The 22,437-nt window shown below is 45.0% G+C and overlaps 1 protein-coding gene across 7 annotated transcripts in view; it reads right to left on the bottom strand.

Moving 5' to 3' along the window:
- The window catches only part of Tmcc3 (transmembrane and coiled coil domains 3), a 279,273-nt gene that overhangs the window by 27,572 nt on the left and 229,264 nt on the right, over window positions 1-22,437 (bottom strand). The window contains exon 1 of one of the 7 annotated variants that reach the window (NM_001359761.1): window positions 12,407-12,511. The exons of 5 other annotated variants lie outside the window; for them this stretch is intronic. The gene's annotated coding sequence lies outside the window, so the exon portion shown is untranslated. Of the gene's footprint in view, window positions 1-12,356; window positions 12,512-22,437 lie in introns of those variants that run through there. One more of the 7 variants, NM_001359760.1, reaches the window with a different exon arrangement.

Here is a 22,437-nt window from a genome sequence, read left to right as displayed (position 1 = left end):
CCTCAGAGGCACAAGGGCTGGTCCTGAGATGGTGGCACTATTTGGGGAAGGGGAGAGAAGGGGCTTTCCTGGTGTATGTGATGAAATGAGGAGCCCCTGACAGTTACAGCCTGGTCCTGCTTCCTGCACCCCCAACTCCATGTTTCCTGATCTACCAAGACATAAGGAACAGCTGCCTCACACACTGCTCACTGCAGAGCAGCCCCACCTGTCATGTGTCCTTGCCACAATGGCCTGAACACCCTCTCAAGCCATGAGCCGACACAGAAATTCTCTTCCCTTAAGTTGCTTCTGTTACTGCCATAAGCAAAGCGATAAATACAGTCCACAAGATATCATCTGAATTGTGACACGGTGACTCTCAGGAAGGAAGACACCTGACCTAGGTGGACCAGCGATCTGTGCTGACGTTAACTTCAGACCTTAGGACCCTCGTGTGAGGGACCTGGATGGCTGAACTCCCCAGCCTTGAAAGGCTCTGCAGCACTCACTCACAGCAGTCTGTGGCTAAGGTAGAATTGTAAAATACATTGAATTATTATTAGCAAATTGAATATATGTCCTTCTGGAGTCTCAGGGTTGCCAAAACAAAATGCATGCAGCTAGTAGTTTTAATCGAATGAGCCCAAGGACCAAATGAGTGTTAATACATAACACCATAGAGCAGAGGTTCTCAACCTGGGGGTGGAACAACCCTTTCACAGGGGTCGCCTAAGAACACCTGCATGTCAAATAGTTACATCTCAATTCATGACAGTAGCAAAATTACAGTTAGGAAGTAACAATGACATAATTTTATGGTTGGGGGTCACCACTACATAAGGAACTCTATTAAGGGGTCACAGCATTGGGAAGGTTAAGAACCACTGCTATAGAAGAAGCTCTTGCATATAATAGTTAAAACATTCCCCCTACACACACACACACACACCATTCATGCTGTATGACTTAGAGACTGTGATTACCCATGCAGAAGCTGGGAGAGTGAGTTACCAGAAGGGGGCGTGAGGGAGCACCAGACCACTGACATTGCTGATGTTAGTCATCCATGCAGGGTTAGAAGCATCCAACTATACATTATATATATAATTTATGTATAATATGTATTATATATGTATGTATATATGTATGTATGTATGTATGTATGTATGTATGTATATATGCACATTTCTGTGAATTATATCTCAAAAAATATGTTAAGAAGCAAAACAATCTTAGAGCACAAAAATGAAAGAACTGTCAAAAAATTATCACCTTTCAGTAGCAAATTAATTAGCCTGTTGATGCACACTGCATTTTAGTTTCCAGAATGTCCACGATGCTATCTGATAAACGTGTGTGTGTGTGTGTGTGTGTGTGTTACCAGAATATAAAGTATAAACAAAAGGGAATGGGGATTGGAAAGGTCTACAGCAAGGTGCTAACATCAAGGAGGTAACTGAGTGCCATCAGATTTAGACACAGACATGCTTAATTTTCAAATTCGGAAAACCAGCAAACCCTAAACAACCACGTTGGTGCCCTGGGCTGACGTCTTGCTTCCTCATAGAATGAATGGTCACTTAGAGAGCCAGTGTTTCTCAGGCTGGATTTAACTTGAAAGTGCACAGAGTGCACAATGAGAGCTTACTGACACAAGCCTAATTGTGTCTATGGTAGCTGACAGAATTCATTAAGTTAGTTCACGAATGGACCCACCCAAAGTCAGATGTTCTATTTGAAAAGTGCCCTCCTGTTCCCATCTGCTTAGTTAGCCTGGCGGTACTACAAGCACTGGAGTCAGAAAGCGACCGTGATAAGCTCAACCCTGGGAGTGTCCACTGTTTGGGTGGAGCGGCACAAGAATTACGTGTGTGTGGGAGGAATGCGGTAAGTGTTACAGAGGATGGAACAAAGAGAAAGCTGTAAGTAAGCTTGATGATTCCCAAGGTTTCTGGGAAGGAGACACCTGACCCAGACCCAGCTGAGGCTTGAAAAGTTCCCAAGATGCCTGTGGCCATTCATAACTGTTATCCTAACACTTTGGAGGCTAAGGCAGGAGGATGGCCATAAGCTTGAGATTGTTTGTTTCCAAACTGAAAGGAAGACAATAAAGCCAGCTAGGATAACCTACCTATGCGAACAATACATATGCAAGGGACACCACAAAGGGCAACGTTTAGAATATTAGAAATTACTGGAGATATTTGAACCTAAGTTGACTAAATGGGTCATTCTATGGGTGTGAATGAAAGATGAGGCAAAAAGGTTGTGACATATTTTTATTCTTACGTTTTGATTTCAGGTTTTTTAGACAGAGTCTCTCTACATGGCCCTGGCTGTCCTGGAACTCAACCATGTAGATCAGGCTGGCCATGAACTCACAGAGATCATCCTGCCTCTATCTTCTGAGTTGTGATGCACCACCAGCCTGGCCGAAGAAGTATGCACAACAAATTCTTGTTTAACTCTGAAAAGAGTTTTTTATTTATGTCTGAAAGGAGACCAATGACTAAGGAACACAGACAGCCTACAGAAAGACTCCAAAGACCACGCTACACTTTACACTGAACATAGAAAATGTTGAGAAATGGAGAAGGCAGAATGTCAAAATAAAAATGAAAAATCCACATAAAATACAGCTTCTAAAATTATATACATATACACATGTATATATACTTTTATGCATATATGTGTATATATGTGTGTGTATATATATGTGTATATAGATAGATAGAGAGAGAGACAGAGAGAGAGACAGAGAGAGAGAGAGAAAGAGAGAGAGACAGAGAGAGACAAAGACAGAGATGAGAGAGTGAAAGAGGGGGAGAGGGAGAGGGAGAGAAAGAACAGTCACCTATGTGCCCAGGCTGGCCTCAAACTTGTGAAGTTGCATCAGTCTCCCATTTGCTGGGACTATAAGTGCACTATCATGCTAGGCCTCTGGCGATCTATATTCTTACTTAGCATGCAAAGTTCCAGAGTCATGACTAGACTGAATTTTAGGGGTTTCTTATTTGGCTTATGTGCTGTGAAGTTACAGAAGATTGCACATGAACAAATGTATATGATTTAGTCAAAATATGCCCATGCTACTGCATGCCAAGGCTAAGTAGGTTTGTGTCTGAGAGTCAGAGATGAAGTTACTGGACCTACTATTAAAACACACACACAGCTAAGGTTAGATGGGTTCCTCTCTAAGACAATATTATCTATCATATGATAAACAATCATTTTTCTTCAAAACTGCCTGACTGGTATTTTAGGGCATTTCCAAACTACTTCTCCCCTGGAGACCTTTATCAATACTAGACAGTCTCTAATTATTACCAGTAGTCTTGGTTCTTTCCATCAGGGGCATGGACAGATTATAAAGGCACTGCTTTCAGACCAAAACAAAAGGCAGGAGTTAAAGAAGATTCTCTGAGAGAAACAGATCATTTACTTAGGGACTGAAAAGAAAAATCCCCGCAGCACACCATACCCCACCTTCCCTGAACCATCGAACAGCAGGAAAGCAGCAGGCTCCCGGCTGCTCGTCTCTAAGACAAACATTCTGTCTGGAAAACGCAGATTAGATGAATAAAGAGGAGGTATATTCTAGGGGAGACAGGATGGCTAGTGTCGGTGGTCAACTCGGCAGAGTCTGGAATCACCCAGGAGGCAGGCCACAGGGATACCTGGAGGGACCAGGGTGGTCTCTGGGTATGCCTTTGAAGGGTTCATCTTAATTAGGTTAATTAACATGGGAAGACCAACTCTGAATGTGGGGCTGAGTCCTGGGCTGTGTAAAAAGGAGAAAGCTAGCTGGACACAGGATTCATTGCTCTCTGCTTCCCCCCCCCCCCTGCTGCCAAGATGGACTGCACCCTCATACAGTGAGTTGTGTTCCCTCACCTGTGGCTTGCTCTTGTCTCTGCATTTTTATCATAACAAGGAAAACGAACAACCTATGGCATTGTGGGTAGAAGGTAGCCTAGGAGTTTCAGTGCTCAATGCAGTTTTTCTTTGATTGGGACAGTAGATCAAACCATGTTTCTGTACCCTACTTGGAGCCCTAACACCTCCAGAGACTAAGAACTCACAGGAGGTACTTGCTCTGAGCTTATTACATACCTGCCTGTATTCAGAATTATCACTTGAAAACCTACTGGATGTATGCCGAAAGGGGAAAGCGGGTTTTCTTAATAGACTTTATTCATAGCAGTTCCTTAAGCTATATGAATGGTAGGGCTCTCCCTTCCCCCTTTCTTTGGCCTTGGGAAAGCTGACGAACTTGATTCCAAGGCTTTGAACAATGTAATGCTATCTACAATATGGTATGCTTCATTAATTCAGCTCAGTCCACCTACTTTATTCAGCATTTCAAAATGTTAGAGGACCATCTGGTTGATATTCATCGACCAGGAACATTACGAAACCTTGTTCAGCCTAGGATTTCAGCCTGAAACGGAGGAACTGATGTTTCTCTGATCTCTCTGCTTCCATGGTCCTGACGGCCTCCGCTGCTACCAGACCTCACACTTGTTTGATTATTAGGGCCATTGTAAATATGCCTGTAAACACCTCGGGCCTCTGTTGAAGATAGCTTGCTTGACTGCTTTCCATCCTGGATAAGTAGGAAGCTGAAAATCAGTGAAGATACACACACGGCCCATCGCAGGATTGACTTCAAGTGTTCAGTTGTATGCAACCAGAGGCTAGGCTATGTTCATTTTACATACAGGGCACACCCTTCAAAGAAATTAACTTAATATACACAAACAAAGGGAAAGCGACAGTGTAATTAGGCAAGAGCCAAATGACAAGCAGAGATCTGGGTACAATCATCAGGTTTCCATTTATCTGACATCTGTTTTTTTTTCTTTTTCAATTTTAGTTACTTAATGTATGAGTGCTCTGCTGCATATACATCCGCCTGCCTGAAGAGGGCGTCAGATTTCCCCCTAGAGATGGTTGTGAGCTACCATGTGGTTGCTGGGAATTGAACTCATGACCTCTGGAAGAGCAGCCTCTGCTCTTAACTGCTGAGCCATCTCACCAGCCCCTATCTGAAATCTTTCATCAACAATTTCAATAAATCTTTCCAAGTGTCCTAGCCCCAATCCAGATACAGATATCTCAAGATCTGACACCCCTGAATGTCACACTATGCAACTGAGAGTCCTGCACAGTCTTTAGGGCTAAGCTCACCTCACCCTTGACCACCACAGCTACCTACCACATTCTTTTGCCTTTATCTTCTATCTGCTCACCCTTCTTTTCCCTGGCTCAACTCTTTTAGACGGCACAGCTGGATTACAGCCAGGGTCTTTACTCATGTGTCTCTAGGCTCCTCCTTTTAATGGTCACACACTGTCTACAGGCTGAAGTTTAACTTCCTGAAGTTGGACTTTAAAGGCCTCCAGGCCCCGACCCAGCCCTGTCTCTGTACACATTCTGTACTTTTTCCCTATTTCCCAGAGCAAACACCCTGACCCAGTGAACCATGTCCAGGCTAAGTGCTTGAGCCTGGATCACGTCCATCTCCACCTCCACCTTTGTTAGCAGGCCCACACAGATCTGTGTGCCTTCCCTGAGGGTCTACTCAGTGCAGGAAGGTTTGCAAACACACCAATGCAATGCTTCACGTCAGGGAATCTTCCATGTCCAAAGACATCATGAGAAAAGTCTGTTAATGAGGTGTTAGCAAAAAGGTCAGATAGCCATAGGGAATATCTGCACCAGAGCTAGAAGATAAAGCAGCTGGAATGCGCAGATCTTTGGCCACCAGGTGGTAAATACATTTCCATTCCTTGGGTTTTAGTTGCACATCACACTCTTCTCCACAATAATGGCCTCCATGAGGAGAAGGAAGAACGCATTCCACCCAACCCCTCCCCTTTTGAGTATTGAATGCAGAGCCTTGTGCAGGAGAGCAAGCACTCCACCTGTATCATCCCCAACCCTCTTTCTCTTTCACTTTTTACTTATTTTATTTGGTTTTTCGAGACAGGCTTTCTCTGTGTATCTCTGGCTGTTCTGAGTCTATAGACTAGGCTGGACTCAGAGAGCCCCGCCTGTCCCAAGTTTTGGAACCAAAGGAATGCACCAGCACTACCCAGCTTTACTTCTTATTTTGAGATCAATTTGTCCAGGCTGGTCTTGAACTCACTCTGAAGCCTAGGCTGGCCTTGAATTTGTAGACTTCCTGCTTCAGCTTCCCAGGTAGCTGGGATTGCAGGTGTGTGCCAACCCAGCCCAGCCCAGCCCAGCTACCTAGCCCGTTTGATCTTCCATATAGTTCTCAAAATGAACAGCCCCAAGAGATTGGAAAGGAGAAATGAAGATCAAAGTTCAAGTGAGTCTTTGCCTCTTCTCCAGTTCCTTACTTTTGCTTATAACACCATAGTCTGCCTTCACCGCCATCCCCTCCTATGCTACCCCTGCCCTTCCACCCCTGCCACTACCACCACCATGTGCTTCCTGGTTTTGGAAACATCACAGACAACCAACCATCCATAGAGAACCATTTAGAAAGAAGGAAAGAAGGAAAGGAGCAAAGGAGGAAAGGAAGGAAAGGAAGGAAAGGAAGGAAGGAAAGGAAAGGAAGGAAGGGAAGGAAGGGAAGGAAGGGAAGGAAGGGAAGGAAGGGAAGGAAGGGAAGGAAGGGAAGGGAAGGGAAGGGAAGGGAAGGGAAGGGAAGGGAAGGGAAGGAAGGAAAGAAGGAAGAGGGGTCAGTTGGGGAGGGAGAAACAGACAGACAAAACTTATAGAAAATGATGTAGCCATCAAAATGGAAATGGAGCTGACCAGCTACCATGGGAAGCTATCGAAATTAATAGGGAAAAGCAAGATGCTGAGCTCTGCCTATGGTGCCCGCCCATCTGTGCTTCAGAGGGTGGAACAGGTTACTGTAGAGTACTGTACAAGAGTACTGTATCCACATGGAATTTTCTAGGAGGACATCCTAAGAATTTTGAGTGGTAGCTGCCCATGGAGAAGTGGGTTGGGAGTCTAGAGATGAAACACTTTGTCTCCCGTTGCCCTTTGCCGTCCTTAAGCTCTCTATTGAAAAACAAGGCCCCTCCCAGGGAGACCAACAGACAACTTACCTGTGACACAGCATTACCACAGGCAAGTCCCTTCTCTGACTCATCCCAAGGCTGGCTTGCTCGTAGGGACAAACCAACTTTCCCCGATAGTAAGACTTCTCTGGCTGCACGCTGACTTCATCATCTCTCTATGTGTTGATTTCCTTTAGAAAGGTAACTCCACTAGAAAAGAGGTTTTAAAATCCAATCCCCGAGGAATTAAAACCATGTTTGTTGATACTCAGCTGGAATCACCAACTCAGAATATAAAACTTCAAGTAACAACCCCCCTCCCCAAATACAGTATACTAATATTACATTTCTCTTCTAAGGTCTTCACGAATTACTATTTTCTCAAGGTACCAATGCCGCCGGAAAACACTTCTGCTAAAGGCTACTTTCCCAAATGCTCCCAGCTTTGAATTTGGACTGTGTGGACAGTGATTTTTTCCCCAATACAGACTCCTCACTGGGAACACCCACTGGAGCAAAACAATACCATATGTACACACATACACGCGCGCGCGCGCGCGCGCACACACACACACACACACACACACACACAGCACAGCACAAGGATTCTTCTGTCTGCAGTGCCAATGGGCTGACTGTATGCATGAGTCCTGTAAGACTATAATGAAGCTGAAAAAAAACAAAACAAAACAAACCTGGTGACATCATAGTATGTTCATATCATAGCAGAAAACATTACTCAAGAGTCTGGGCAAAACCAGTGTAAACAAACCTACTTCATTAGCGGCCACAGAAAAGTGTGACACATAGAAGAAAAGTGTAACACATACACTCACTTGGAAACAGAGGAGTGTGTTCCTGGTTTATGGACTCTCGGTGTTTCCCATCATTATTTGACCTTACTCTCCTCCTAGGTCATTAAAAACAAAAAGAGTTCATCAAAAGAGTAAAATAGCACCATGCAGGTCCCCCGAGGTCTAGGAGGTGCCACTGTCACCATAGGATGGGCCCATGTGCCTGACCTCTCCTGAAGACCTTGTTGATTGGGACAGATCCAGGGAGACATTTGCAGCAGTGTGCATACATACTCTACCATAGGAAGAAGGCCCAGGTTAAGGCGTATGGTTGAATCTCAGGTGTCTGGTTTTTGGTTTTTGGTTTTGGGTTTTGTTTTTTAAACAAAAAGCTAAGGAGTTTTTTTTTAAAAACAACATTTAAAACAGAGTAAAGATTTTTGTATAGCTCAGGAGTTCAGTCATGACCCATTTGTGGGGGATCGCATGACCCTTTCACAGAGGTCACCTATGCATATCATATATTTACATTATGATTCATAACAGTAGCAGAATTACAGTTATGAAGTGGCAACACAAGTAATTTTATGGTTGGGGTCAGCACAACATGACCCCAAACTGTGTTAAAGCGTTGCAGCATTAAGAAGGCTGAGAACTACAGGTCTAGCTAGACGGTGTCTCTTTTAATTATTATTTTTTTTAAAGTCACAAAGTTGAAGAACTTAAAAATTTTAGAAAATAAAGTGACATTAAAATAAGTTTACTACTGAAGAAAAATATTTTTTGTACATAAATTTTGTGGTGCCTACAAGTCCAATTTTTACAAAATTACATTGATAGGACTAGGTGTGATGCCCTAGGCTTTTACAGTCCCTCACCGGCATCTCACTGACTCCTGCAGGGCAGCTTCCAGTCCCAGAAGTGCCCTAGATGCTGCACCATTAAAATTAAATAAATATACAATGAAATAAATAAATAAATAAATAAATAAATAAATAAAGTTAGTTTTGGTATTTTTATTGTGCCTTTTCCATGTTTAGAAACACACACACAAACACAGCTATGTTACAACTGCTCACAGTGTGTAGCACAGTGCTCCATATGAGGGTTTGTGTGTGGGAGCGTGGCAGGCTGTACTCCGAAGCCTAGCCATGTAGTACGCTGGACTGCCTAGGCTTGTGTAAGTGTACTTCACGATGTTTGCAAAATGGCAACATCACCTAGTGAAAGATTTCTCAGAACCTGTCTCCTCAAGTCATCTCTGGTATGGTGACACATGGTAGTGTCATACATCCTGGGATGGCTAGAGAGAGAGAGAGAGAGAGAGAGAGAGAGAGAGAGAGAGACTGCTTACATAGAGCTCATATGACTTTTCAGGGGCTGAGCTGCTGTGTTTGTGAGTCCTAGTCTTTAATGTTTTACCTGGACTTTTAAAAATGGTTTCTGTAACAATAACTACAAACAAACAAACAAAACAAAAAGCAATAAAGCCATGTCCTGAAGGTTGGGACCACATTCTCAGAAGCCAAAACAGAAGAGAACTTGGTTCGTTAAAATACACTCTGGTAGCTCTAGGCCTCTGAAACGAAGCAACGCTAGAATCAGATTAAGATAAATTGGAACTGTTTACATCTAAGTTATTCTTAAAATATTAAAAAACGGGCACTTGAACACGCCCACGCCTTCTTAGAGAGATTCAGAAACCCAACTGCCCAGGTAGGAGAATACATTAAAAACGTTCACAATAGCATCGGTCACAGAGCAAGTCACAGGAAAACCACGAAACGACGCGTAGATAATCCAAAGGCCTTGGGCAAAGCGAGTGCATGCCCGCGTGCACACACACACACACACACACACACACACACACAGACACACACACACACACAATCTACACAGATGCATTTGCACAGCGGATGACTTGAACTCGTTGAGTGAGTGTAAACTGAAGCAGATTACGGAACACACCCAGGTACTTGCTAAGCCGAGACTTGAACACCATCAGTTTGAGACCCTAGCCATCTCTCGTAAAATCCTTCCTCCAAAAACCAAAGAAGTAAACAAACAAACAACACTCGCCCCACCCACAAAAATGAGATCATATTCAGAATGAAGCTCACAGAGGTCAGATGCCAGCTCCCCTTAGTATAAACACTTGGGTGGTAAAAACTAATGAGATAGCCTGAGCTAATGATTAACATAAATCTTAACGACAGAGCTGGCATCTTAGGGTTGGGAAGGCTATGAAAGGATACCCCGTAAAGGAAAGAGGTCACAGGTCATGTCTGATAACTGGCATTGGCTCTCAGGCATTCCACTTCCTCTTTCCTTAGGGCCCCATCTCTTCTGCGTACTATGTGATACTTTAGGGCCATTTCTAAAAGTACAAACTATGGAATAAAGTACTAAACTACATGTGTCTGAAGTAAGAGAACAAATGGCATCTTTTCCAATCCCGATGCTCTGTCCCCACCATTTTATTTGAAAGAAGTTTTGGAGACAGGGTCTTCATTATGCAGACCTGATGGCCTAGAGCTCGCTTTGTAAACCAGGCTGGTCTTGAACCCACAGACATCTGCCTGTTTTTGCCTCAGAGTGCAGGAATTAAAGGCATGCTACCAGACACACCCCTTAACATTTAAAAAAATGACAAGGAAAAACTGTTTTCAATGTGTCTCCCATTGTGTGACATAAGGCATTTTCATACATGTATCACTTGCTGAGCATGGTCCCCCACACCTCCTACTTTGTTCCTGGTTTGGCTTCTACTTCTGTGGCATGCATACATACACACACATACATACATGGTTTATATATATCTATATAGAACCTAGGAACTACCAGGAAGGAAGACACATAATAGCAGCCTTTCTAAGATGGGTTTAACTCAATATGATTATCTCCAGCATAACTTAACCTTTGTATACTATTAAAATTTAAATTATGACCTGGATTTAAAGGGCCCTAGGCCACCCCAGCATTTGGTCCTGTCTTTCTGACCCATCATTGTCCTTACTAGGTCACATCCAGGGAAGTGAAGGATACAGTCAGGAGAAAGTCCCTGGCCATGGTGAAGGCTAAGCCCCTGATAGGGGCTGCATAGGTGGAAGGGGTGCCAACATGGATACAGGATCTCCAGAAAGGCCTGTTCTCCAATCAATGGCTTGACAGAATACTTCCTATCTTTGTGCACAGCCTGGCAGGAAGGGGCGGGTGGGGATGGTGACTGAAACTGGTTTACAGGCAGTATGACCTGGGGAGCACTTTCTCTTTCATTCCAACTGGCCCCGTGCACGCCACGCTGCTCTGTTAACTGCCGATCACAATGCTGAGGCTATGGGATACTTTGTTGCTTGCTGGAACAATTAGGCACTCTGGTTTTTCTTCTTAAATAACAGAAAGTTAAAGGTCTGAGATTTAAGGGTTGAGATTTCTAACTGGTTACTTCCTCTCACAACCAGTTATTGTGGTTTCTGAAAACCAGAGAACAGCTTCCAAGAACACACCCTGTCTTTAAAGGCATCCTAGACAAAACTTTGATGAAGAATCAGCTTGGGGGAAAAAAAGACCTCAGTTAAATGTATTGAGCGGTGGTGGCGCACTGAGGAGGCAGAGGCAGGCTCTGTGTTCAAAGTCAGCCTGGGTTACACAAAGAAACCCGGTCTTCAAAAACTAGATAGATAGATAGATAGATAGATAGATAGATAGATAGATAGACTGATAGACTGATAGATTGATAGATATTTAAAGAATGAAAAGAAGATCACTATTTAAATTCTTCCATAATACATGTGCACACACACACACACACACACACACACACACACACACGGTCACATGAATACTGGTTTCCTGTGACCTCATCAGCTCCAGGATAGGATGCACAGGTACAAGATTTTTCACCTCTGCTGAAACCACCACGTCCGTGTCCCATCCACAAGTCCCAGGATGGGTAGAGGAATCCCAATTCAAAGTACGCAGCACTCCCCCTAGACTGCCCCCATCCCCACCCACAGGGTGGCATACGCCACACCCTTCTTGCCTGTGGTAGCTTAAGGTGTCACAGAGGCAGTTATATAGAAGCTCCGGTTTCCAGGGCAAGTGGAATGAGGGATGACCACTGTGGGAAGATGGAATGTTAATGGAGGAAGTTAGATGCCAGCTCAGGACTTGTTAGACCCACAGGCGAGGGGGACCTGGGGAAGAACTGGTCTTTTTAAAATTGGAGCCCCAGCACTCTGCCCTGCCTGGCGTCTGTTGCTCTGCTCTCCTGAACTATTCTTACTGGGGTTGCACTTCCTGGAAGAATGAGCAGTGAAGGAATTTGGCAACTCCCTAGGAATTTTGGAATTTAAATATTTAGAAATCCACTTGGGAAATTAGAGAGGGATTTGCAAAAGAGCACAAAGACAACTTAGTAAAGACAAAAATAATTTGTATTTCTTTCAAGCATCTTGCAGGTTATTAATTACAAAAGGCCTGACAATACCTATGTCCATGCTAGGGCTGAAGCTGGAGAGACAATAAAGAGACTTACCAAACGCCACAGGACAAACCCGAACAACAAAACCGCCGAGGCTCTCTCACCTGTCTGCCCAAGGCAGCCAACTGTGCACAGGCAGGCTGACACTCTTCCCTGTGCCTGCTGGTGGTGACTCACGCTGGACTTTGAAGATCGACACACGCTATCTCTGGATATTCCTGTGCTGGTCTCGGGGGAAACTCCACGCCCTGTACTGTGCCCAGAACAACTGTCAGCAATAATATGGTGTATTCAGCACCCTGCTGTACAAATGGGCTCTTTGTGCTGATGGCTAAGCAAGAGCCTCCCTGTCTCTGCAGGGAGGCCCACCAGGGCAGAGGCCTGCTATCCTGTAACCCTGGGAGTGCAGGACAATTCACATTTAGCCTGGTTGGTGCTCCTGAGTACCTATAGGAAAAGGGCTCGACAGAACAAATCCAGGATGGCGGGGCAAATGCAAAGCAGTAGGATGGGACATACACACACACACACACACACACACACACACACACACACACACACACAAATGCATGCATGCATGCACATACAAGGCACACACACATGCAACATACATACACATGCACTCCAATGCACACATGCGTATCCACATGCACACACATTCACTGGTACATATATACATACACGCACACATGCATACACACATTCACACATAATGCATACATACATGCACATACAAGACACGCACACATGCGACATACACGCATATGCACACACATGCACACAAACACACTCGTACATACATACACACACATGCATACACACACAACCAGCTGTAAAGCAGACACTCAGTGAACAGGGAGGGAAGTGGAAGTGGTTTGCAGGCCACATGCAGGGTCAGGAGACCCTCTCCTCTGTTGATTCTTTCCCAAGACAGATGCTCTGGGTGCCTTGAGTGTCAGGCACAGCTGGAGAGGCAAAGCCCTCTTCTTGTCTAATGGCCACAGAGGAAGAAACAATGACAGTCACTGATAACTGAAAGGACTTGGTACAGAGGGAGCACCAGGGAAGTGCTGCCAAGTGGGAGGGGCTGGCTTTTTTTTTCCTCTAAAGCAGAGAGACAAGTTTGTTTGTCCAAAGTTGCTTTGGGTTAGCACATAGAGAAATGTAAGTTTTGAGAAATATGGTACAAGGAACAGAGACGCCCTAGGGATCAGACCCTGACTGCCCCACTTAAGCTGAGTTCATCTGCCAGGCCCTTGGCAACCTGGAACTGGAGGAGGGATCAGGATGGAAAGAAGGGATTCAAGACTGCATTAGCACAGTAAATCAGAGGCCAGAGCCAATATTAGCATAGCAAATCAGAGGCCAGAGGCTGCATTAGCATAGCAAATCAGAGGCCAGTGGCTGCATTAGCATAGCAAATCAGAGGCCAAAGGTAGTAAAAGCTAGAGAATAGTATCCTAGCTCCAGGTCATCAGAGGACAGAGTGTACATTAGCGAGGCCGAGGCAGCACAGTGCCATCCACACAATAGGCAAGAGATGTGCGGGCTAGGGGACTCAGCTTCAGACACTTCAGAGGTTCCCTGGACACTCAAGCACAGGTGTCATGGTGTTTGCTCTGGACAGCAAGCCCGAAGAACCCTGTACTCTTAAGTACGGGCATGGATTTCAAGGGTCTGGCAGACCTGCTGGAGCCCCAGCTCTGCCTCTTGGTAACTGTGTGACCCTGGGCAAGTAAATTAACCTTTCTGAGACTCTGCTTTTAGCTAAGGAAATTTCTCTTGAGATTTAACAAGCTCTGAAAAGGCCCTAATATCACAGCAGACAGGAGATGGTTCGTATTTTCCTCCTGCCCTTTCGAGATTATATAGCGCTTCGTTTTATAATTTAACACACGCAAGCAGATCACTGGCTTTCTTGCTGTCAGTCACCCGTCCTTAAATCCCTTCTGACCTTCCTTGTATGCACGTATTCTCAAATATTTGAATTGACACAAAGTCATATGAAAAGCTCGGACCAGGATGGTCCAGGGGAACCGGAAGTTTCCTGCCCTTAAGGTTAAATTACGGATGCCAAGATCCCAAAATTGCTGGATGGTTTCAGAGTTATTGCTTTAACTGTTTGGGGGCGGGGAGAAAGGGACAATGGGGTTTAGGAAAAAAAAAGAGAGAATTTTGTCAGTATAATAAAACCTAGCCTGTGCATATCTACACTGTAATGTTTGGGAAGAAGTGTGCCCACTGGAGCTAATATTGTATGGTCTCTCCATCTCAGTTTAAAGCAGGGTCTAAGAAGTGTTAAATAATAAATGCTGCCAAATGGGCCTCACCTCAAACGAAATGTCAAGTCAATAGAATGCTCTATAAAGAAACGCCTGCTTTTTGGAAGGGGTTGGGCTCATCTGCTTATTTTGTCTTAATACTTCAACACTTTTAAAACTATAGATGGCTCCAGACCTGACGTAGGAGGGTCGACTTAAATTTTTTTAAACTTTGTGATAGTATGAAAGTAATGTATGCCCCGTCGAAGCCATGTCTCAGATTTCAGATCTTTCCCTGGGCGAGTAACATGGGGCTTGAAGTGCCCTGGGGATGGCAGGCGATGGCAGAGAGGTGGCACTCCCTCAGCCAAGTCCTCAGAGGAAGGCAAGTAAGCCAGAGTGCTTCTCTGCAGTGGACTGTGTTGCACCACACAGGTCAGACGCATTAAACCCAGTTTTCAATGCAGGGGTTCTTTAAACTCAAGGTTATCGGGATGAAAGCCGATCGTCTCTGTTTGCTAAAACTGTGAAGCTCTACTGTCCACTAGCGGTCCACACACAGTTCCACAAAAAAAAAAAAAAAAAAGGAGGCTCAGGATCTATGACCTCTGTGACCTCAAGCCCTCTGCAAATTCATTTAGCTACCTGCTGCTGGGCTCTTCATCCTCTTCTCCCTCAGAACACTGTAGGCATACTGTACCTGTTTTATTTTTATTTTTATTTTTTTTATTCTTACCAATAGCTCACTTCATTCTTTTTTAGTCAAGGGTCTCTTCTGATGAAGCCCCGGGTTCTGCGTACACAGACAGGCCATGACAGCAGTCAAGCGGTGGGTGGGGTGGGGACAGTCTGCAGGTAAAAGATGCTCCTAGCAAGCTGGCACCAGCTTTGGGAGGACAAAGATTTGTACCTATCCTTGGCCTATAAACACTTTTACTTTAGCAATTTATCTATCGATGGGGGCAGGTGGGGGTGGGCAAGCAAGTGGGGGAGGATGCTGAAGCTGTAACTGGGTAGCTCAGCACTTTTCTAACGCTCCTGAAAAAGGTACAGAGATGTAAAATATAGCATTATAAATCCAAACAAATACAGGGGGGAAGCAAATAATGAGCCACGACGTCCTGGAAAAGACTTGAATAGTGACATCCTGCCTAGGAAGAGGTTGAATAGTGCTCATGTCAACGGAGAAGTGGTCAGTGCGCATGTCAGTGGGAGAAGTGGTCCAAGAATAGCCGGATGGGGCTGGAGAGATGGCTTCTGAGTTCAGTTCCCAGCAACCACATGGTGGCTCATAACCACCTGTAATAGGGATCCAATGCCCTCTTCTGGTGTCTGGAGACAGCGACAATGCACTCACATGAAATAAATAAACCTTTTTGGGCAGAGAGTATGCTGCATAGTGAATATAACTCGATACCCCAGGTCTGGGGGACATAAGGCCAGAACAGAGAGTCTGGTTTTCCCCTGAAGAAATATACATAGTACTCCGGGTTGTGTACTTGGTACTATGGGTTTTATTCTTTCCAATAAGTTTACGCTTAAGAATGCTTTTAGCTTTATTTTATTTTTATTTTACATCTATGGGTGGTTTTGCTTGCATATATGTGCCTGTGCACCACTTGCATGTAGTGCCCATGGAGGCCAGGAGAAGGCATTGGACCCTCTGGATCTGGTGTTACAGATGACGGTGGGTCACCATGTAGGCGCTGGGAACCGAACCAGGTCCTCTGGAAGAGCAAAAAGTGCTCTTAACCTCTGAGCCATCTCTCCAGCCCCCGAACATACACTTTTTACATTAAGCTTGCTAGGAAAAAGATGAGCCTTTTTCACAATTGCTTCTTCAGATAATACACTGAGAACCTCACTTACTGATGTCATTTAACCTTTCTTCCACAGGGAACGCAAAACCTAGCCACAAGCAGAGAGCACAGAGGAGACACACATTGAACCCTGTTTGCTTTAGCAGTTAATGATTTAACCAGTAAACTCAGGTTCTCCAGCGATCCAGCCGGCTGCTCTCTAAGGCCCTGGCTCTGGTTGTGTGCACGTCCATTATCTAAGTGACCCCATGTGGTCATCTCCTTTATGCTACACGTGTGCGCCTGAACTTGAAGTTAGTTGTACTCAGGAGGGCTGGTTGGGGTCTGGTTTCTTATAGCTTTAGTTTTAAATCTTCAAAAGAACATGGGTTTTCCTTGTAAAAATGCTTCATATTAAAAAGAATAACCAGGGCTCTGCGTGACGGGGAATCTTTAGGGCTCAGATCCACTCTTTTCAAACAACCTCCCTAGGTAATTCCGATGTCTCTGCCACTGCCTCCTGCCCACTGGAATTAAGTCCTTAGTGAACACTTCTATCTGAGGGGACAACACTGCAGAGAGCCAAGAGTCTAGGAACGAATGTGTAAGTGTTCAGAGCTACCCTGCCCCGGGATGTGAGCCACTGAGAACGAACAAACCCAACTGGCCTCTCATCACTTCGGCCCCTTCTGGTTCCTTAGAGATGTGGGGGGCAGGCAGGGAAGACAGCTATGTTTGAGCCGAGAAGGGAGCTGGGAAAGTGGGGCCCTGTTTTTGAGCCTGGCCACCATTGCCTAATCCTGATCAATGGGAATCTATACCCGACAGCTTCCCTTCTCCCTCCAGTTTTGATTCCAACTAGTTTGCCATCAGTGAGCCAGGTAAGCGGTATTTCCAGAACAACTACTCATGAGATCACCTGGGGCCTCTAACCCTCCTTGCCCCACCCGAGACAGTGAATCAGAATTTCTAGGAGGTTCCGTGTCCTGGGCTGGAGCCCAGGCTGTAATATTATACACAGGGAAGTCTGAGAAGCATCTGTTCAGGTCGAGCTCATTGTGAAGAACGGAACCAGGGCTGACTGAGTGACATAATTTCCCCAAGGTCTGATTAACTATGGCTCGGGGGCCCAGAACGTGGTGAGCTCATTCTTTGCTCACAGACCAATACTGCCTGCTATGTTTAATCATCAGAGTCCAAGTATCTGCGAAGTTTCTGATTCACCGTGAGGCAGCTGTGGGTACGTGACTAACAAAGTCTGAGTTCCGGATGCAGGTCAGAACGTGCCACCCACCGGCTTAGAGGATGACAGACAGGGTGACCTGTCTGATTTGACCGGCCCCTCGGTTTCTTTCACTTTCAGTATCAGAATGAGGGGAAAGGCCTGACTGATTACCCTTGAGAAAGAAAGCAACAAGAAGGCAGGAGCGCAGGCTGATTCAACCACCTCACCGTTGTTTCCTCAGCTCCTGTTAGCACTTTGAGCCAAACAGCTCTGGTCCTGGCAACTGCCAGCCTCTTGTGGTCGTGGTCGGGAGAGAAAGGATGGCAAGCCCTGCTACAGACGCTCCGCTTGTAGACCAGAATCAGCTTTTCTAACTGAGAAACAAGGAGGAGAAGCACTCTGCTCCGCCCCACCCTCCCAGGACCCAGCTTGGAAAGCTCAGAGCAAGCTTTGACTCAGGGAAAGCTCGAGCTGGTTATAATTGCCTCTAATTGGCCCTCCCACACCATCGCACAGTTTACAGCTGTAATGAGTTCCAAAAAGGGATGCCATATATTCTCCTCCTACCTTAAAAACCAGAATCCTTTCCTGCCTAGGTTCTTCACATAACTGCTTGGATTTTTCCTAATACATCAAAAGATATTAAAAGCAAGATCAGTGAATGAATGAAAAGCAAACATGTAAATGTGTTTTCAAAGAGAGAGCCCTGAACCCTGTGACCTCAGGGGCAACGCTGTGGGCCTCATATTGCTAACGGAGACCAAGGACAGCGAACGAGAAACCGATTGCATTCCAGGGCACACGGCCCTCAGAACACATGCATCTCTTCGGACATCTCCCATGTTCTGATTTTTATCTTTCTTGGCATGCTCGGGCTCTCTTTTAATAAAGTCACAACCTCTGTTGCCATGGAACCCAATCAGACATGAAGCCTGTTACTAGGACTTCCCTGCAGGGCAAGAAAAAAAAAACAAAAAAAACAAAAAACAAACAAAAAAAAAACCCAAAAGACTCCAGTGACAAAAAGACCAACATTTTCTTAAAAATCAAAAACCAAAAAAACCCAAAAATCAAAAATCAAAGCAATGAGCCTTTGGAAAGCGTCTGACACCTTTGTGTCGACTAACACTTAAGTTTCACATAGGATAGTTTGAACTCTTAAGCCAAAGCGTGTCAACATTTTATTCACACAAAAAAAAATTAAGCTGGGACTTTACAAAGATATTTGTTTCCAAATAAATACCTGGCAAAGAGGATAAAACTACAGGATTCTCCCATTTTCCCCGCTTTTAGGTGAGCTTGCTCAAGACTGAATAGCTGTTTGGCAAACACGTGTCAGTCAGCAGCTACCAAATTGCAGTATCCATTTCTACCAGCACTAAGGTTTTTTTTTGCCAAGAGCTCGTTATTTCTCTGCAAAGAGAAGATATCTAAACAACACAATGAATCCTCTGCTCTGCCATTATCTGGGAAAAAAAATATATCTGATGCTAACAACAAAGCTATATATGGAAAGGGAGTTAACGTCAGCTGAGTGTCTGTCCTGAGCCCGGCACTTCGCATCTCACCGTGTGACTGACGGAGTTACTACCACCAAGGTTCCGACAGCCTTGAGTAGCTTGATCAAGCTGCCACGCGACAACTGTGCCTGACTCCCAAAGCTAGAGTTATTCATTCATTCTGCCTAGCTTTTATTCTGGCTCTGGGTGCCAAGCATTTGTTCAGCCACTTGTTCTTGATGAGGGAATTCACAGCTTTGGGCAGCCTGTCTCAGAAGAGGGCATGGATTCTATTTTGGCTTCCAGCTGGCTACAGTGGTAAGATGTTCATATTCTACTATCATACTCACGAAGCAGCAGCTACCCCATGGGAGAACCATGAGTGAATGTCCTGTCCGTTTGCCTAGGATGACACAGGATGTGCATCTGTACTGGACTGTTAATTAAGTTAAGGATATTTTACCTAGTAGCGTGTATAGGGACAACTTTCATGGAAAGAAAAATTTTCTCAGCACAAAATTGCCATGAGATACTACTCAGCAGACAGAAAGAGACAGGGAGCGGTGGGGAGGAGATGGGACACCTACAACCTACGTACACTGGCAGGGATGCTCATGACCAACCACTGGAAAACCCTGACATTCCTCAAAGGGTTAACATAGCATCCCTGTGACACCTAGCAATTCTGCTCATAGTTGTCCCACACGAATACCCAACTTGTAAGACCACCTAACCCTAAGTGGGCTGCCTTGCCTTTTGGAATCTCCATAAAAGCTGGACTTGAACGCAGACCCAAAGTCTAAGCTGCATCCATCCCTCTTCCTCCTCCTCCTCCTCCTCCTCCTCCTCCTCCTCCTCCCTCTCAAGGATCCAAGATTATTTAAGTTTTTTGTTTTTACATTTGTTGATTTGTGTGTGTGCGTGCATATATATGTGTGCACATGTGGGTATGTTCTGCACAGCACCTATGTGGAGGTCCCAGGACAATTTGCAAGAGTCAAGTTCTCTTCTTCCACTTCTGGGTTCTGGGACTAGAACTCAGGTCATCAGGCTTGGCAGCAAGCACCTTTACCTAGCAAACCATCTCAGCAGCCCCAAACCGCTTGCTTTGTTTCTGTGATTTATTTCTATGATTGCACACTGGAGTCAGCCTCGGGTCCCATGAATTTGCTACAAGCAGATTCAAATGTTGCATTTGCTTAGATGGTAAATAATAAACTGCAATGGAGGGGCCACAGAGGGCCAGCTGCTAACCAAGAACTGCCCATGCTGCTTACATTTCTACCTGAGGTGGAGCCAGGTCCTGGCAAGCCTTTAGTTCATGTTGGTCAATAAGGAAAATAATGGGTCAGTGAGACAGCTCAGGGAGCGTGGGGGTTTGAGTAGGTTAGGCTCCCATAGACACATGTGCTTGAATGCCTGACCCACAGGGAATGGCACTAGTAGGAGGTATGGCCTTGCTGGAGTAGGTGTGGACTTGTTTGAGTAGGTGTGGCCTTGTAGAGGAAATGTGTTACTGTAGGGGTGGGCTTTGAGGCCTCCTGTGCTTAAATTCTGCCTAGGATGGAATTAGGGTCTCTTCTTGTCTGCCTTCAGATCAAGATGTAGAACTCTCACCTCCTCCAATACCATGTCTGCCTGCATGCTGCCATGCTTTCCCGCCATGATGATAAAGAACTGAACCTCTAAAACTGTAAGCCAGTCCCAGTTAAATAGTTGCCTTTATAAGAGATGCCTTGGGGCTGGGCAGTGGTGGTGTACGCCTTTAATCCTAGCACTTGGGAGGCAGAGGCAGGCAGATTTCTGAATTCGAGGCCTGCCTGGTCTACAGAGTGAGTTCCAGGACAGCCAGGGCTACACAGAGAAACCCTGTCTCGAAAAACAAAAACAACAACAACAAAAAAAAAAGAGATGCCTTGGTCATGGTGTCTCCTCACAGCAATGAAACCCTACAACAGCAAGTAAAGTTGCTTGCAACACAATCTTTCTACCATGTTACCTAGCCTCACGCCTGGAATCGTCCACATAGAGATGAAAAAGGAACTGCGTCCACAAAGCTGTCCTCCGACCCCCTCTACAAGTGCGCTACAGCACAAACACACACACAAATCATGAACACAGAATGGTTTTAAAAAACTGAATTAAACAAAGGAATCACTATAGTTGACCATACCCACTTCCTGGAACTACTATAACAAAGTTTCACAAACTCAGTGGTTTAAACCAGCAGACATTCCTTTTCTCACAGCTCTGGAGGCTGAACCAAGGTCCAAGAGTGGAGAGGACTGAGTGCCTGGGGAGATGCCAGGGACTGACCATCCCATGTCTCTCTTGGTGGCTGTCTGAGGCATTCATTCCATGGCCCAAACCCTCCGTCTCCATGCCCTGGTCTCTACACTCTGGTCTCTAGGTGCATGTCTGACCCTGTCCAAATTACCCTTTCTATTAAAACACCAGCCATACTGGATTCTGCTCTACAAACCTTATTTTAACTTGGTTTATAAAGGCTTTGTCTCCAAACAAGGTCCCGCTGTGAGACACTGGAGGTCTGGATGTCAGCGACTGTTCTGCGGGATGTTCAACCTATAAAACCAGCTTTAACTACATAGAGAACCCAGCAGTTCCCACAGAGATCAAACTGTTTCACAGTGAACAACGGTGTCACAAGCAGACATTGTTTGACAGAGGAAAGCTATGCTGGGGTGGAGCCTTTCTCTCAGCCAGTGGGTGATGGAAGCCTTTACTCTCAATAGAAGGGGCTGGAGAGAAGATTCAGCAGTTAAGAGTAATGGCCATTCCTCTAGGGGACCTGGGTTCGATTCCCAGCGCCCACATTTGGATCTTACAACTGCCAGTAACTGTGGGTCTGAGGATCTGATGCCCTCTTCTGACCTCTGTGGGTACTGCATTCACATGCAGGACCCCATCCATACACATAAAAGTTAAATCTTAAAACATAAAACTAAATAAGCTTAGAACTGCTGTAGAGTGGTCACCACCTTTGTGGGCACTGACCTGGGCCACAGGTAACATCACTTGTGATCTAAATGATGACTGCCGGATTTAACTTGCTTGAAAATGTCATTATAAAAAGATTGTGGGAGATTTTCCTTAGAGAGTTCATGAAAGCTGCTTCAGGAACAAGAAGAAACTCAGACTCATTCTTAAAGCAGACCTAACCCAAAGACGCCAATTAGCATCTTTGAACAAATAATTTCTACAAGCCAAAAGCGGAGAGAAGATAAAATTTTAAAATATGGAAATAAGAGAACATGCCTTCCCTAATTAGACTTATTTAAATAAAAACTGTAGCCAAGGCCTTAACTAATCATTTGATGTACTCAAACACTG

Source organism: Mus musculus, chromosome 10 (assembly GCF_000001635.26).
Source record: "Mus musculus strain C57BL/6J chromosome 10, GRCm38.p6 C57BL/6J".
NCBI classification, from domain to species: domain Eukaryota; kingdom Metazoa; phylum Chordata; class Mammalia; order Rodentia; family Muridae; genus Mus; species Mus musculus.
This window is presented reverse-complemented; position numbering and strand designations above follow the sequence as displayed.